Source organism: Triticum dicoccoides, chromosome 6B (assembly GCF_002162155.2).
Source record: "Triticum dicoccoides isolate Atlit2015 ecotype Zavitan chromosome 6B, WEW_v2.0, whole genome shotgun sequence".
Taxonomy (NCBI): Eukaryota; Viridiplantae; Streptophyta; class Magnoliopsida; order Poales; family Poaceae; genus Triticum; species Triticum dicoccoides.
The window spans coordinates 507,441,536-507,456,488 of NC_041391.1; positions in this window are offsets into that span (position 1 = coordinate 507,441,536).

The following is a 14,953-nucleotide window of genomic DNA, read 5'->3' on the forward strand; positions in this document are numbered from 1 at the left end:
TCTAAAGACTCCAAATTCTTGGGACGCCTTCTAGGTAAAGTTGACTCATCATCAGTCCCATAATTAAAAAAATTCATATTGCAAAACATAGGTCTAATAGGAGATGCATCAATAACTTTAAGATCCTCATCATTATTTTCACGAAAACTAGAAGAACACGCCTTTACAAAGCAATCTTCCTTAGCACGCAATCTAGCGGTTCTTTCCTTGCACTCATCAATGGAAATTGTCATTGCTTTGAGAGACTCATTGATATCATGCTTAGGAGGAGAAGATCTAAGTTTAAGAGAATCAACATCAAGCGAAAGTCTATCAACGTTCCTAGCCAAATCATCAACTTTGAGCAATTTTTCTTCAAGCAAAGCATTAAAATTCTTTTGAGAAATCATAAATTCTTTCACACTATTCTCAAAATCAGAGTGCATCTTATTAAAATTACCATAATAATTATTGTAGGAATTTCCATAATTATTAGAGGAATTACTAGGGAACGGTCTAGCATTAAAGTTTCCTCTATAAGCATTGTTTCCAAAACTATTCCTACCAACAAAATTCACATCCATAGATTCATTATTATTCTCAATCAAAGTAGACAAAGGCATATCATTGGGATCAAGAGGAGTATTCTTAGTAGCAAAAAATTTCATAAGTTCATCCATCTTTCCACTCAAAATATTGATTTCTTCTATAGCATGCACTTTTTTACTAGAAGATCTTTCGGTGTGCCATTGAGAATAATTAGCCATAATATTATCAAGAAGTTTTGTAGCATATCCTAATGTGATTTCCATAAACGTGCCTCCTGCGGCCGAATCTAAGAGATTTCTAGAAGCAAAGTTCAAACCGGCATAAAAAATTTGTATGATCATCCATAAATTCAAACCATGAGTAGGGCAATTGCGAAGCATCAATTTCATTCTTTCCCAAGATTGGGCAACATGCTTATGATCAAGTTGTTTAAAATTCATAATATCATTCCTAAGAGTGATAATATTAGCGGGAGGAAAATACTTAGAGATAAAAGCATCTTTGCACTTGTTCCAAGAATCAATACTATTTTTAGGCAAAGACGAAAACCAAACTTTAGCACGATCTCTAAGTGAAAACGAAAATAACTTCAATTTAACAATATTGATATTCGTATCTTTCTTCTTTTGCATATCACATAAATCAACAAAGTTGTTTAGATGAGTAGCGGCATCTTCACTAGGAAGGTCGGCGAATTGATCTTTCATAACAAGATTCAGCAAAGCAGTATTGATTTCACAAGACTCAACATCATTAAGAGGAGCAATCGGAGTACTAAGGAAATCATTGTTATTGGTATTCAAGAAATCACACAATTTGGTATTATCTTGCGCCATGGCAACAAGTAATCCAACACACAAGCAAACAAAAAAAGGCAAGCGAAAAAGAGAGGAGGAGATTGGGAAAGAGAGGGCGAATAAAACGGCAAGGGTGAAGTGGGGGAGAGGAAAACGACAGGCAAATGGCAAATAATGTAAATGCGAGGGAGATGGGTTTGTGATGGGTACTTGGTATGTCTTGACTTGAGTGAAGACCTCCCCGACAACGGTGCCAGAAATCCTTCTTGCTACGTCTTGAGCTTGCATTGGTTTTCCTTGAAGAAGAAAGGGTGATGCAGCAATAGTAGTGTAAGTATTTCCCTTAGTTTTTGAGAACCAAGGTATCAATCCAGTAGGAGGCTCCTCAAAAGTCCCACGCACCTACACAAACAAATAAAGAACTCGCAACCAACGCAATAAAGGGGTTGTCAATCCCTTCACGACCACTTGCGAAAGTGAGATCTAATAGAGATAGTATGATAAGATAAATATATTTTTGGTATTTTATAATATAGATGCAAAAAGTAAAGATGCAAATAAAAGTAGATTGGAAGCAAATATGATAAGAGATAGACCCGGGGGCCATAGGTTTCACTAGTGGCTTCTCTCAAGATAGCATAAGTATTACGGTGGGTGAACAAAATACTGTCGAGCAATTGATAGAAAAGCGAATAATTATGAGATTATCTAGGCGTGATCATGTATATAGGCATCACGTCCGCAACAAGTAGACCGATTCCTGCCTGCATCTACTACTATTACTCCACACATCGACCAACTCCTGCTTGCATCTAGAGTATTAAGTTCATAAGAATAGAGTAACGCCTTAAGCAAGATGACATGATGTAGAGGGATAAACTCAAGCAATATGATATAAACCCCATCTTGTTATCCTCGATGGCAACAATACAATACGTGCCATGCAACCCTTTCTGTCACTGGGTAAGGACACCGCAAGATTGAACTCAAAGCTAAGCACTTCTCCCATGGAAAGAAAGATCAATCTAGTAGGCCAAACCAAACTGATAATTCGAAGAGACTTGCAAAGATAACTCAATCATACATAAAAGAATTCAGAGAAGATTCAAATATTATTCATAGATAAACTTGATCATAAACCCACAATTCATCGGATCTCGACAAACACACCATAAAAAGAGTTTACATCAAATAGATCTCCACAAGAGAGGGGGAGAACATTGTATTGAGATCCAAAAAGAGAGAAGAAGCCACCTAGCTAATAACTATGGACCCGTAGGTCTGTGGTAAACTACTCACAACTCATCGGAGGGCCAAGGGTGTTGATGTAGAAGCCCTCCGTGGTCGATTCCCCCTCCGGCGGAGCGCCAGCGAAGGCTCCAAGATGGGATCTCGCGGATACAGAAGGTTACGGTGGTGGAAATTGTGTTTCGTTCGCTCGCTGGATGTTTTCGGGCTACGTAGGCTTATATAGGAGGAAGAACTACGTCGGTGGACGCCCGAGGGGCCCACGAGACAAGGGGAGCCCTATAGGGGGGCGCCCTCCTATCTTGTGGAGTCCTCGGCTGCTTCTTGACTTGCACTCCAAGTCCTTTGGATCACGTTCGTTCCAAAAATCACGCTCCCGAAGGTTTCATTCATTTGGACTCTGTTTGATATTCCTTTTCTTCGAAATATTGAAATAGGCAAAAAAATAGCAATACGGGTCGGGCCTCCGGTTAGTAGGTTAGTCCCAAAAATGATATAAATGTGTAAAATAAAGCCCATAAACATCCAAAAGGGGTAATATAATAGCATGGAACAATCAAAAATTATAGATACGTTGGAGACATATCAATGACATCTATCTTTTTTGATAAGCAGGCGTCTGTAGCGACTTCCGCCTCTCATGTGGCGGAAGTATCCGGACTAAGGCATAGTCTGGAGCGGGCCGAAGGAGGACTTGGCCGAGTGAAGAAGTGATGTCTACTACACAACCTTCTTCTTGTAGATGTTGTTGGGCCTGCAAGTGCACAGGTTTGTAGGACAGTAGCAAATTTCCCTCAAGTGGATGACCTAAGGTTTATCAATCCGTAGGAGGCGTAGGATGAAGATGGTCTCTCTCAAGCAACCCTGCAACCAAATAACAAAGAGTCTCTTGTGTCCCCAACACACCCAATACAATGGTAAATTGTATAGGTGCACTAGTTCGGCGAAGAGATGGTGATACAAGTGCAATATGTATAATAGATATAGGTTTTTGTAATCTAAAAATATAAAAACAGCAAGGTAGCAAGCAATAAAAGTGAGCGTAAACGGTATTGCAATGGTAGGAAACAAGGCCTAGGGTTCATACTTTCACTAGTGCAAGTTCTCTCAACAATAATAACATAGATAGATCATATAACAATCCCTCGACATGCAACAAAGAGTCACTCCAAAGCCACTAATAGCGAAGAACAAACGTAGAGAATATGGTAGGGTACGAAACCACCTCAAAGTTATTCTTTCGGATCGATCTATAAAAGAGTTCGTACTAGAATAACACCTTAAGACACAAATCAACCAAAACCCTAATGTCACCTAGATACTCCATTGTCACCACAAGTATCCATGGGCATGATTATACGATATGCATCACACAATCTCAGATTCATCCAACCAACATAAAGGTACTTCAAAGAGTGCCCCAAAGTTTCTACTGGAGAGTCAAGAACGTGTGCCAACCCCTATGCATAGGTTCATGGGCGGAACCCGCAAGTTGGTTACCAAAACATACATCAAGTGGCACATGATATCCCATTGTCACCACAGATAAGCACGGCAAACATACATCAAGTGTTCTCTTAAAAGACTCAATCCTATAAGATAACTTCAAAGGGGAAACTCAATTCATCACAAGAGAGTAGAGGGGGAGAAACATCATAAGATCCAACTACAATAGCAAAGCTCAGGATACATCAAGATCATGCCATAGAGGGAACACGAGAGAGAACACGAGAGAGAGAGAGAGATCAAACACATAGCTACTGGTACATACCCTCATCCCCGAGGGTGAACTACTCCCTCCTCGTCATGGAGAGCGCCGGGATGATGAAGATGGCCACCGGTTATGGATTCCCCCTCCGACAGGGTGCCGGAACGGGCTCCCGAGAGGTTTTTGGTGGCTACAGAGGCTTGCGGCGGCGGAACTCCCGATCTTTCTTGATATTTGATGGTTTTAGGGTACGTAGGGTTATATAGGCGAAAGAAGTCGGTCGGGGGGTGCTCGAGGGGTCCACGAGACAGGGGGCCACGCCCTATGGGGGGGCGCCCCCTATCTCCTGGGCTCCTCGAGGGTCTTCTGACTTGATCTCCAAGCCTCCAGGATGATATTCTTCCAAAAAATCATGATGCCGAAGGTTTCATTACGTTTGGACTCCGTTTGATATTCCTTTTCTTTGAAATACTAAAACAGGCAATAAAACAGCAATATGGGTTGGGCCTCCGGTTAATAGGTTAGTCCCAAAAATGATATAAATGTGTAAAATAAAGCCCATAAACATCCAAAAGGGGTAATATAATAGCATGGAACAATCAAAAATTATAGATACATTGGAGACGTATCAAGAAGCAGTTGGAGGATAATCAAGGTATGAGGAAACCTTATTCGTTTAGCACAAATGAATAATTGTGCATGATAAAAATGCTTTTATGATGTGCTCTAGGGCGACGGCCGAAATTGAGGCTCTTAAGGAGGCTGTGGTCGAAGCCGAGAAGAAGGCAGCCGCAGAGCAGGCTCTTCGTGAAAAGCACGAGGCCCGAGTTCTTGAAGCTGAGCGAGAGCTCCAAGAGGTCGTGATGAAATGCGAGACCTTGGAGCAGAGTTTATCAGGGAAAGAATCCAAACTCTCCCAAGCTCGTCAAGCCGCAAGTGATGCCTGGGGGGAAACCCAAGGTGCCCTGAAGGAAATCGAGGAGGCGAGGAAATTTGCGGCTGGTAAGGCTTTTTCTATACAAAGCGAGTAGTTAAAAGGAGAAGATCAAGTTGATAATTTGAATTCTGATTTCTCCAGGGGTATTTGCGGAGCTGCCATGCAACATATCTGATGCCGCCCAATTCTACCGAGCCGAACAAAGGAACACTGCGGATAAGCTCTTCTGGATGCAGTATCTGGCACTGAATTATCTGGTGCCTTTTGCAGATCAACTGAAGCAGCTGATCGAACTACATAAGGCGGCCGAGCTAGCCATGAAGGATTTAATTATCCGGCTATGGCCCGCCAAGCTGATTCCAAGCAGTTACTTCGGGCTCATGAAACGGCTTGTGAGTGCCTGTCCTTGACTCGAAGTCATCAAGCGGTCGGTCTGTATGGAGGGTGCGCGAATGGCCTTCGCCCGTGCAAAGGTGCACTCGGGGAGATGGATGCCGAAAAGCTGATGACCGAGGGACCGTCGGAGGGGAAGGATGTGACGCCCGGATAATTATGCTACAGTAAACCCGTGTTAATGGTGCCATGTCATCATGTTACCGTTGCTAATGTCTGCTTGATACCAATCGCAATACAAATTCGAAACCGAGTTTAAGTCCAAATTAAAATTTTGTCAGACATGAAAACTTAAATGTTCAAATTATTCTATAATTTCCCCTAATCATTTTCATGTTGAACCAACCTCAGTTGAGTTCCCAAAATGCCCCCGGGATTTTATCTTGTGGTCCAACAATAATTAAATAGGCCTTTCCAATTTCTAAAAATGGTTAGCCAACTCCTTTTGAGCCCAAAACTTTTATGCAACTTCACCTTGATCCTATCCATTTTTGTGCAAAGTGTCACATTTAACAAAATTAATTCAATAGGTCTTTAAAATAGGAAACATAGGCAAATAAAAAAAGGGAAAAGGACCCCCCCCCCCCGGGGGGGCAAACGGCCCAACTGGCCACCGCGCCCCCCCCCCTTGGGCCTCAACCCACCAGGCCGCCCACCAGGCCGGCCCACCCCTACCTACTGTTGGAAATATGCCCTAGAGGCAATAATAATAGCATTACTATTATATTTCCTTGTTCATGATTATTGTCTTTTATTCATGCTATAATTGTAATATCCGAAAATCGTAATACACGTGTGAATACATAGACCATAACATGTCCCTAGTGAGCCTCTAGTTGACTAGCTCGTTGGTCAACAGATAGTCATGGTTTCCTGACTATGGACATTAGATGTCATTGACAACGGGATCACATCATTAGGAGAATGATGTGATGGACAAGACCCAATCTTAAGCATAGCACAAGATCGTGTAGTTCATTTTGCTAGAGCTTTTTCAATGTCAAGTATCTCTTCCTTAGACCATGAGATCGTGTAACTCCCGGATACCGTAGGAGTGCTTTGGGTGTACCAAACATCACAACGTAACTGGGTGACTATAAAGGTGCACTACAGGTATCTCCGAAAGTGTCTGTTGGGTTGACACGGATCGAGACTGGGATTGGTCACTCCGTATGACGGAGAGGTGTCTCTGGGCCCACTCGGTAATGCATCATCATAATGAGCTCAAAGTGACCAAGTGTTTGGTCACGGGATCATGCATTACGGTACGAGTAAAGTGACTTGCCGGTAACGAGACTGAACGAGGTATTGGGATACCGACGATCGAGTCTCGGGCTTGTAACGTACCGATTGACAAAGGGAATAGTATACGGGGTTGCTTGAATCATCGACATCGTGGTTCATCCGATGACATCATCGAGGAGCATGTGGGAGCCAACATGGGTATCCAGATCCCGCTGTTGGTTATTGACCTAAGAGCCGTCTCGGTCATGTCTGCATGTCTCCCGAACCCGTAAGGTCTACACACTTAAGGTTCGGTGACGCTAGGGTTATTAGGAAGACTTGTATGTGATTACCGAATGTTGTTCGGAGTCCCAGATGAGATCCCGGACGTCACGAGGAGTTCCGGAATGGTCCGGAGGTAAAGATTTATATATGGGAAGTTGTCGTACGGACACCGGAAGGTTTCTGGGGCATATCGGTATTGTACCGGGGCCACCGGAAGGGTTCCGGGGGTCCACCGGGAGGGGCCACCCCTCCCGAGGGGGCCACATGGGCTGCGTGGGGCAGGATCCAGCCCCTGGAGGGCTGGGCGCCCCCCCCCTTGGGCCCATGCGCCTAGGGTTGGGGGGGAACCCTAGAGGGGGCGCCCCCCTTGCTTGGGGGGCAAGTTCCCCCTCCCTGGCCGCCGTCCCCCCTCTAGATCTCATCTAGAGGGGCCGGCCCCCCTTGCCCCTTCCCCTATAAATAGAGGGGTGAGGGGAGGGATGAACACCCAAGCCAAGGCGCCGCCCCTCCCCTCCCCAACACCTCTCCTCCCCGTACGTGCTTGGCGAAGCCCTGTCGGAGTACTGCTGCACCAACAACACCACGCCGTCGTGCTACTGCTGGAGCCTTCTTCCTCAACCTCTCCTTCCCCCTTGCTGGATCAAGAAGGAGGAGACGTCGTCCATACCGTACGTGTGTTGAACGCGGAGGTGCTGTCCGTTTAGCACTTGCTCATCGGTGATCTGAATCACGGGGAGTACGACTCCATCATCACCATCCCCTTGAACGCTTCCGCACTCGATCTACAAGTGGTATGTAGATGCAAACTCACTCCCTTGACTTGTTGCTTAGATGAACTCATAGATGGATCTTGGTGAAACCGTAGGAAAAATTTTAATTTTCTGCAACGTTCCCCAACAGTGGCATCATGAGCTAGGTCTATGCATAGTTCTCTATTGCACGAGTAGAACTCAATTTTGTTGTGGGCGTAGATCTTGTCAACTTGCTTGCCACTACTAGTCTTATCTTGCTTCGGCGGTATTGTGGGATGAAGCGGCCCGGACCAACCTTACACGTACGCTTACGTGAGACCGGTTCCACCGACTAACATGCACTAGTTGCATAAGGTGGCTGGCGGGTGGCTGTCTCTCCCACTTTAGTTGAAGCAGATTCGATAAAAAGGGTCCTTATCAAGGGTAAATAGAAGTTGACAAGATCACGTTGTGGTTATTCGTAGGTAAGAAAACGTTCTTGCTAGAACCCAATTGCAGCCACGTAAAAGATGCAACAACAATTAGAGGACGTCTAACTTGTCATGTGATGTGATATGGCCAGAAGTTGTGATGAATGATGAATTATATATTGTGATGTATGAGATCATGTTCTTGTAATAGGAATCACGAATTTCATGTCGATGAGTATGACAACCGGCAGGAGCCATAGGAGTTGTCTTTATTTTTGTATGACCTGTGTGTCATTGAAGAACGCCACGTAAATTACTTTACTTTATTGCTAAACGCGTTAGCCATAGAAGTAGAAGTAGTCGTTGGCGTGACAACTTCATGAAGACACAATGATGGAGATCATGATGATGGAGATCATGGTGTCATGCCGGTGACGAAGATGATCATGGAGCCCCGAAGATGGAGATCGAAGGAGCTATATGATATTGGCCATATCATGTCACTATTATATAATTGCATGTGATGTTTATGATGTTTATGCATCTTGTTTACTTAGAACGACAGTAGTAAATAAGATGATCCCTTACAAAAATTTCAAGAAGTGTTCTCCCCTAACTGTGCACCGTTGCTAAAGTTCGTCGTTTCGAAGCACCACGTGATGATCGGGTGTGATAGATCCTTACGTTCACATACAACGGGTGTAAGACAGTTTTACACATGCAAAACACTTAGGGTTAACTTGACGAGCCTAGCATGTACAGACATGGCCTCGGAACACGGAGATCGAAAGGTCGAACACGAGTCGTATGGAAGATACGATCAACATGAGAATGTTCACCGACGATGACTAGTCCGTCTCATGTGATGATCGGACACGGCCTAGTCGACTCGGATCGTGTAACACTTAGATGACTAGAGGGATGTCTAATCTGAGTGGGAGTTCATTAAAATAATTTGATTAGATGAACTTAATTATCATGAACTTAGTCTAAAACTTTTTGCATAATATGTCTTGTAGATCAAATGGCCAACGCTCATGTCAACATGAACTTCAACACGTTCCTAGAGAAAACCAAGCTGAAAGATGATGGCAGCAACTATACGGACTGGGTCCGGAACCTGAGGATCATCCTCATAGCTGCCAGGAAACAATATGTCCTAGAAGGACCGCTAGGTGACGATCCCGTCCCAGAGAACCAAGACATTATGAATGCTTGGCAGTCTCGTGCTGATGATTACTCCCTCGTTCAGTGCGGCATGCTTTACAGCTTAGAACTGGGGCTCCAAAAGCGTTTTGAGCAACACGGAGCATATGAGATGTTCGAGGAGCTGAAACTAGTTTTCCAAGCTCATGCCCGGGTCGAGAGATATGAAGTCTCCTGTAAGATGGAGGAAAATAGTTCTGTCAGTGAGCACATACTCAAAATGTCTGGGTTGCACAACCGCCTGTCCCAGCTGGACATTAACCTCCCGGATGAGGCGGTCATTGACATAATCCTTCAGTCTCTCCCACCAAGCTACAAGAGCTTTGTGATGAACTACAATATGCAGGGGATGGTGAAGACCATTCCTGAAGTATTCTCGATGCTGAAATCAGCAGAGGTTGAAATCAAGAAAGAACATCAAGTGTTGATGGTCAATAAGACCACTAAGTTCAAGAAGGGCAAGGGTAAGAAGAACTTCAAGAAGGACGGCAAAGATGTTGCCGCGCCCGGTAAGCCAGTTGTCGGGAAGAAGTCAAAGCATGGACCCAAGCCTGAAACTGAGTGCTTTTATTGCAAGGGGAAGGGTCACTGGAAGCGGAACTGCCCCAAATACTTAGTGGATAAGAAGGCCGGCAACACGAAAGGTATATTTGATATGCATGTAATTGATGTGTACCTTACCAGTACTCGTAGTAACTCCTGGGTATTTGATACCGGTGCCGTTGCTCATATTTGTAACTCACAGCAGGAGCTGCGGAATAAGCGGAGACTGGCGAAGGACGAGGTGACGATGCGCGTCGGGAATGGTTCCAGAGTCGATGTGATCGCCGTCGGCACGCTACCTCTACATTTACCTACGGGATTAGTTTTGAACCTTAATAATTGTTATTTGGTGCCAAGTTTGAGCATGAACATTGTATCTGGATCTCGTTTGATACGAGATGGCTACTCATTTAAATCCGAGAATAATGGTTGTTCTATTTATATGAGATATATGTTTTATGGTCATGCCCCGATGGTCAATGGTTTATTCTTAATGAATCTCGAACGTAGTGTTACACATATTCATTGCGTGAATACCAAAAGATGTAAAGTTGATAACGATAGTCCCACATACTTGTGGCACTTCCGCCTTGGTCACATTGGTGTCAAGCGCATGAAGAAGCTCCATGCTGATGGACTTTTAGAGTCTCTCGATTATGAATCATTTGACACATGCGAACCATGCCTCATGGGCAAAATGACCAAGACTCCGTTCTCCGGAACAATGGAGCGAGCAACCAACTTGTTGGAAATCATACATACCGATGTGTGCGGTCCAATGAGTGTTGAGGCTCGCGGAGGATATCGTTATGTTCTCACTCTCACAGATGACTTGAGTAGATATGGGTATGTCAACTTGATGAAACACAAGTCTGAGACCTTTGAAAAGTTCAAGGAATTTCAGAATGAAGTAGAGAATCAACGTGACCGAAAGATAAAATTCTTACGATCGGATCGAGGAGGAGAATATTTAAGTCACGAATTTGGTACACACTTAAGAAAATGTGGAATCGTTTCACAACTCACGCCGCCTGGAACACCTCAGCGAAACGGTGTGTCCGTACGTCGTAATCACACTCTATTGGATATGGTGCGATCTATGATGTCTCTTACCGATTTACCGCTATCATTTTGGAGATACGCTCTAGAGACAGCTACATTCACTTTAAATAGGGCACCGTCTAAATCCGTTGAGATGACACCGTATGAATTATGGTTTGGGAAGAAGCCTAAGCTGTCGTTTCTAAAAGTTTGGGGATGCGATGCTTATGTCAAGAAACTTCAACCTGAAAAGCTCGAACCCAAGTCGGAAAAATGCGTCTTCATAGGATACCCTAAAGAAACCATTGGGTATACCTTCTACTTAAGATCTGAGGGCAAGATCTTTGTTGCCAAGAACGGATCCTTTCTGGAAAAAGAGTTTCTCTCGAAAGAAGTGGGAGGAAAGTAGAACTCGATGAAGTACTACCTCTTGAACGGGAAAGCAGTGCAGCTCAGGAAAATGTTCCTGTGATGCCTACACCAAATGAAGAGGAAAATAATGATGATGATCAAGGTACTTCGGATCAAGTTTCTACTGAACTTCGTAGGTCCACAAGGACACGTTCCGCACCAGAGTGGTACGGCAACCCTGTCCTGGAAATCATGTTGTTAGACAACGGTGAACCTTCGCACTATGAAGAAGCGATGGCGGGACCAGATTCCAACAAATGGCTAGAAGCCATGAAATCCAAGATAGAATCCATGTATGAAAACAAAGTATGGACTCTGACTGACTTGCCCGATGATCGGCGAGCGATAGAAAACAAATGGATCTTTAAGAAGAAGACGGACGCGGATGGTAATGTCACCATCTATAAAGCTCGACTTGTCGCTAAGGGTTATCGGCGAGTTCAAGGGATTGACTACGATGAGACTTTCTCTCCCGTAGCGAAGCTTAAGTCCGTCTGAATCATGTTAGCAATTGCCGCATACTATGATTATGAGATATGGCAGATGGACGTCAAAACGGCATTCCTTAATGGGCATCTTAAGGAAGAACTGTATATGATGCAGCCGGAGGGTTTTGTCGATCCTAAGAATGATAACAAAGTATGCAAGCTCCAGCAATCCATTTATGGGCTGGTGCAAGCATCTCGGAGTTGGAACATTCGCTTTGATGAAATGACCAAAGCGTTTGGGTTTATGCAGACTTATGGAGAAGCCTGCATTTACAAGAAAGTGAGTGGGAGCTCTGTAGCATTTCTCATATTATATGTAGATGACATACTTTTGATGGGAAATGATATAGAATTCTTGGAAAAACAGCATTAAGGCCTACTTGAATAAGTGTTTTTCAATGAAGGACCTTGGAGAAGCTGCTTATATATTAGGCATCAAGATCTATAGAGATAGATCGAGATGCCTCATAGGTCTTTCACAAAGCACATACCTTGATAAGATTTTGAAGAAGTTCAAAATGGATCAGTCCAAGAAGGGGTTCTTGCCTGTATTGCAAGGTGTGAGATTGAGCTCGGCTCAATGCCCGACCACGGCAAAAGATAAAGAAGAGATGAGCGTCATCCCCTATGCCTCAGCCATAGGATCTATTATGTATGCCATGCTGTGTACCAGACCTGATGTAAACCTTGCCGTAAGTTTGGTAGGTAGACACCAAAGTAATCCCGGCAAGGAACACTGGACAGCGGTCAAGAATATCCTAGAGTACCTGAAAAGGACGAAGGACATGTTTCTCGTTTATGGAGGTGACGAAGAGCTCGTCGTAAAGGGTTACGTCGACGCTAGCTTCGACACAGATCTGGATGACTCTAAGTCACAAACCGGATACGTGTATATGTTGAATGGTGGAGCAGTAAGCTGGTGCAGCTGCAAGCAGAGCGTCGTGGCGGGATCTACATGTGAAGCGGAGTACATGGCAGCCTCCGAGGCAGCTCATGAAGCAATTTGGGTGAAGGAGTTCATCACCGACCTAGGAGTCATACCCAATGCGTCGGGGCCGATCAAACTCTTCTGTGATAACACTGGAGCTATTGCCCTTGCCAAGGAGCCCAGGTTTCACAAGAAGACCAGGCACATCAAGCGTCGTTTCAACTCCATCCGTGAAAATGTTCAAGATGGAGACATAGATATTTGCAAAGTACATACGGATCTGAATGTCGCAGATCTGTTGACTAAACCTCTCTCGCGAGCAAAACATGATCAACACCAGAACTCAATGGGTGTTCGATTCATCACAATGTAACTAGATTATTAACTCTAGTGCAAGTGGGAGACTGTTGGAAATATGCCCTAGAGGCAATAATAATAGCATTACTATTATATTTCCTTGTTCATGATAATTGTCTTTTATTCATGCTATAATTGTATTATCCGGAAATCGTAATACACGTGTGAATACATAGACCATAACATGTCCCTAGTGAGCCTCTAGTTGACTAGCTCGTTGGTCAACAGATAGTCATGGTTTCCTGACTATGGACAATAGATGTCATTGACAACGGGATCACATCATTAGGAGAATGATGTGATGGACAAGACCCAATCTTAAGCATAGCACAAGATCGTGTAGTTCGTTTTGCTAGAGCTTTTTCAATGTCAAGTATCTCTTCCTTAGACCATGAGATCGTGTAACTCTCGGATACCGTAGGAGTGCTTTGGGTGTACCAAACGTCACAACGTAACTGGGTGACTATAAAGGTGCACTACAGGTATCTCTGAAAGTGTCTGTTGGGTTGACACGGATCGAGACTGGGATTTGTCACTCTGTATGACGGAGAGGTATCTCTGGGCCCACTTGGTAATGCATCATCATAATGAGCTCAAAGTGACCAAGTGTTTGGTCACGGGATCATGCATTACGGTACGAGTAAAGTGACTTGCCGGTAACGAGACTGAACGAGGTATTGGGATACCGACGATCGAGTATTGGGCTTGTAACGTACCGATTGACAAAGGGAATAGTATACGGGGTTGCTTGAATCGTCGACATCGTGGTTCATCCGATGACATCATCGAGGAGCATGTGGGAGCCAACATGGGTATCCAGATCCCGCTGTTGGTTATTGACCTGAGAGCCGTCTCGGTCATGTCTGCGTGTCTCCCGAACCCGTAGGGTCTACACACTTAAGGTTCGGTGACACTAGGGTTATTAGGAAGACTTGTATGTGATTACCGAATGTTGTTCGGAGTCTCGGATGAGATCCCGGACGTCACGAGGAGTTCCGGAATGGTCCGGAGGTAAAGATTTATATATGGGAAGTTGTCATACGGACACCGGAAGGTTTCGAGGGCATATCGGTATTGTACCGGGGCCACCGGAAGGGTTTCGGGGGTCCACCGGGAGGGGCCACCCCTCCCGGGGGGGCCACATGGGCTGCATGGGGCAGGAGCCAGCCCCTGGAGGGCTGGGCGCCCCCCCCCCCCCTTGGGCCCATGCGCCTAGGGTTGGGGGGAACCCTAGAGGGGGCGCCCCCCTTGCTTGGGGGGCAAGTTCCCCCTCCCTGGCCGCCGCCCCCCCTCTAGATCTCATCTAGAGGGGCCGGCCCCCCTTGCCCCTTCCCCTATAAATAGAGGGGTGAGGGGAGGGCTGAACACCCAAGCCAAGGCGCAGCCCCTCCCCTCCCCAACACCTCTCCTCCTCCGTACGTGCTTGGCGAAGCCCTGTCAGAGTACTGCTGCACCAACAACACCACGTCGTCGTGCTGCTGCTGGAGCCTTCTTCCTCAACCTCTCCTTCCCCCTTGCTGGATCAAGAAGGAGGAGACGTCGTCCGTACCGTATGTGTGTTGAACGCGGAGGTGTTGTCCGTTCAGCACTTGCTCATCGGTGATCTGAATCACGCCGAGTACGACTCCATCATCACCATCCCCTTGAACGCTTCCGCACTCGATCTACAAGTGGTATGTAGATGCAAACTCACTCCC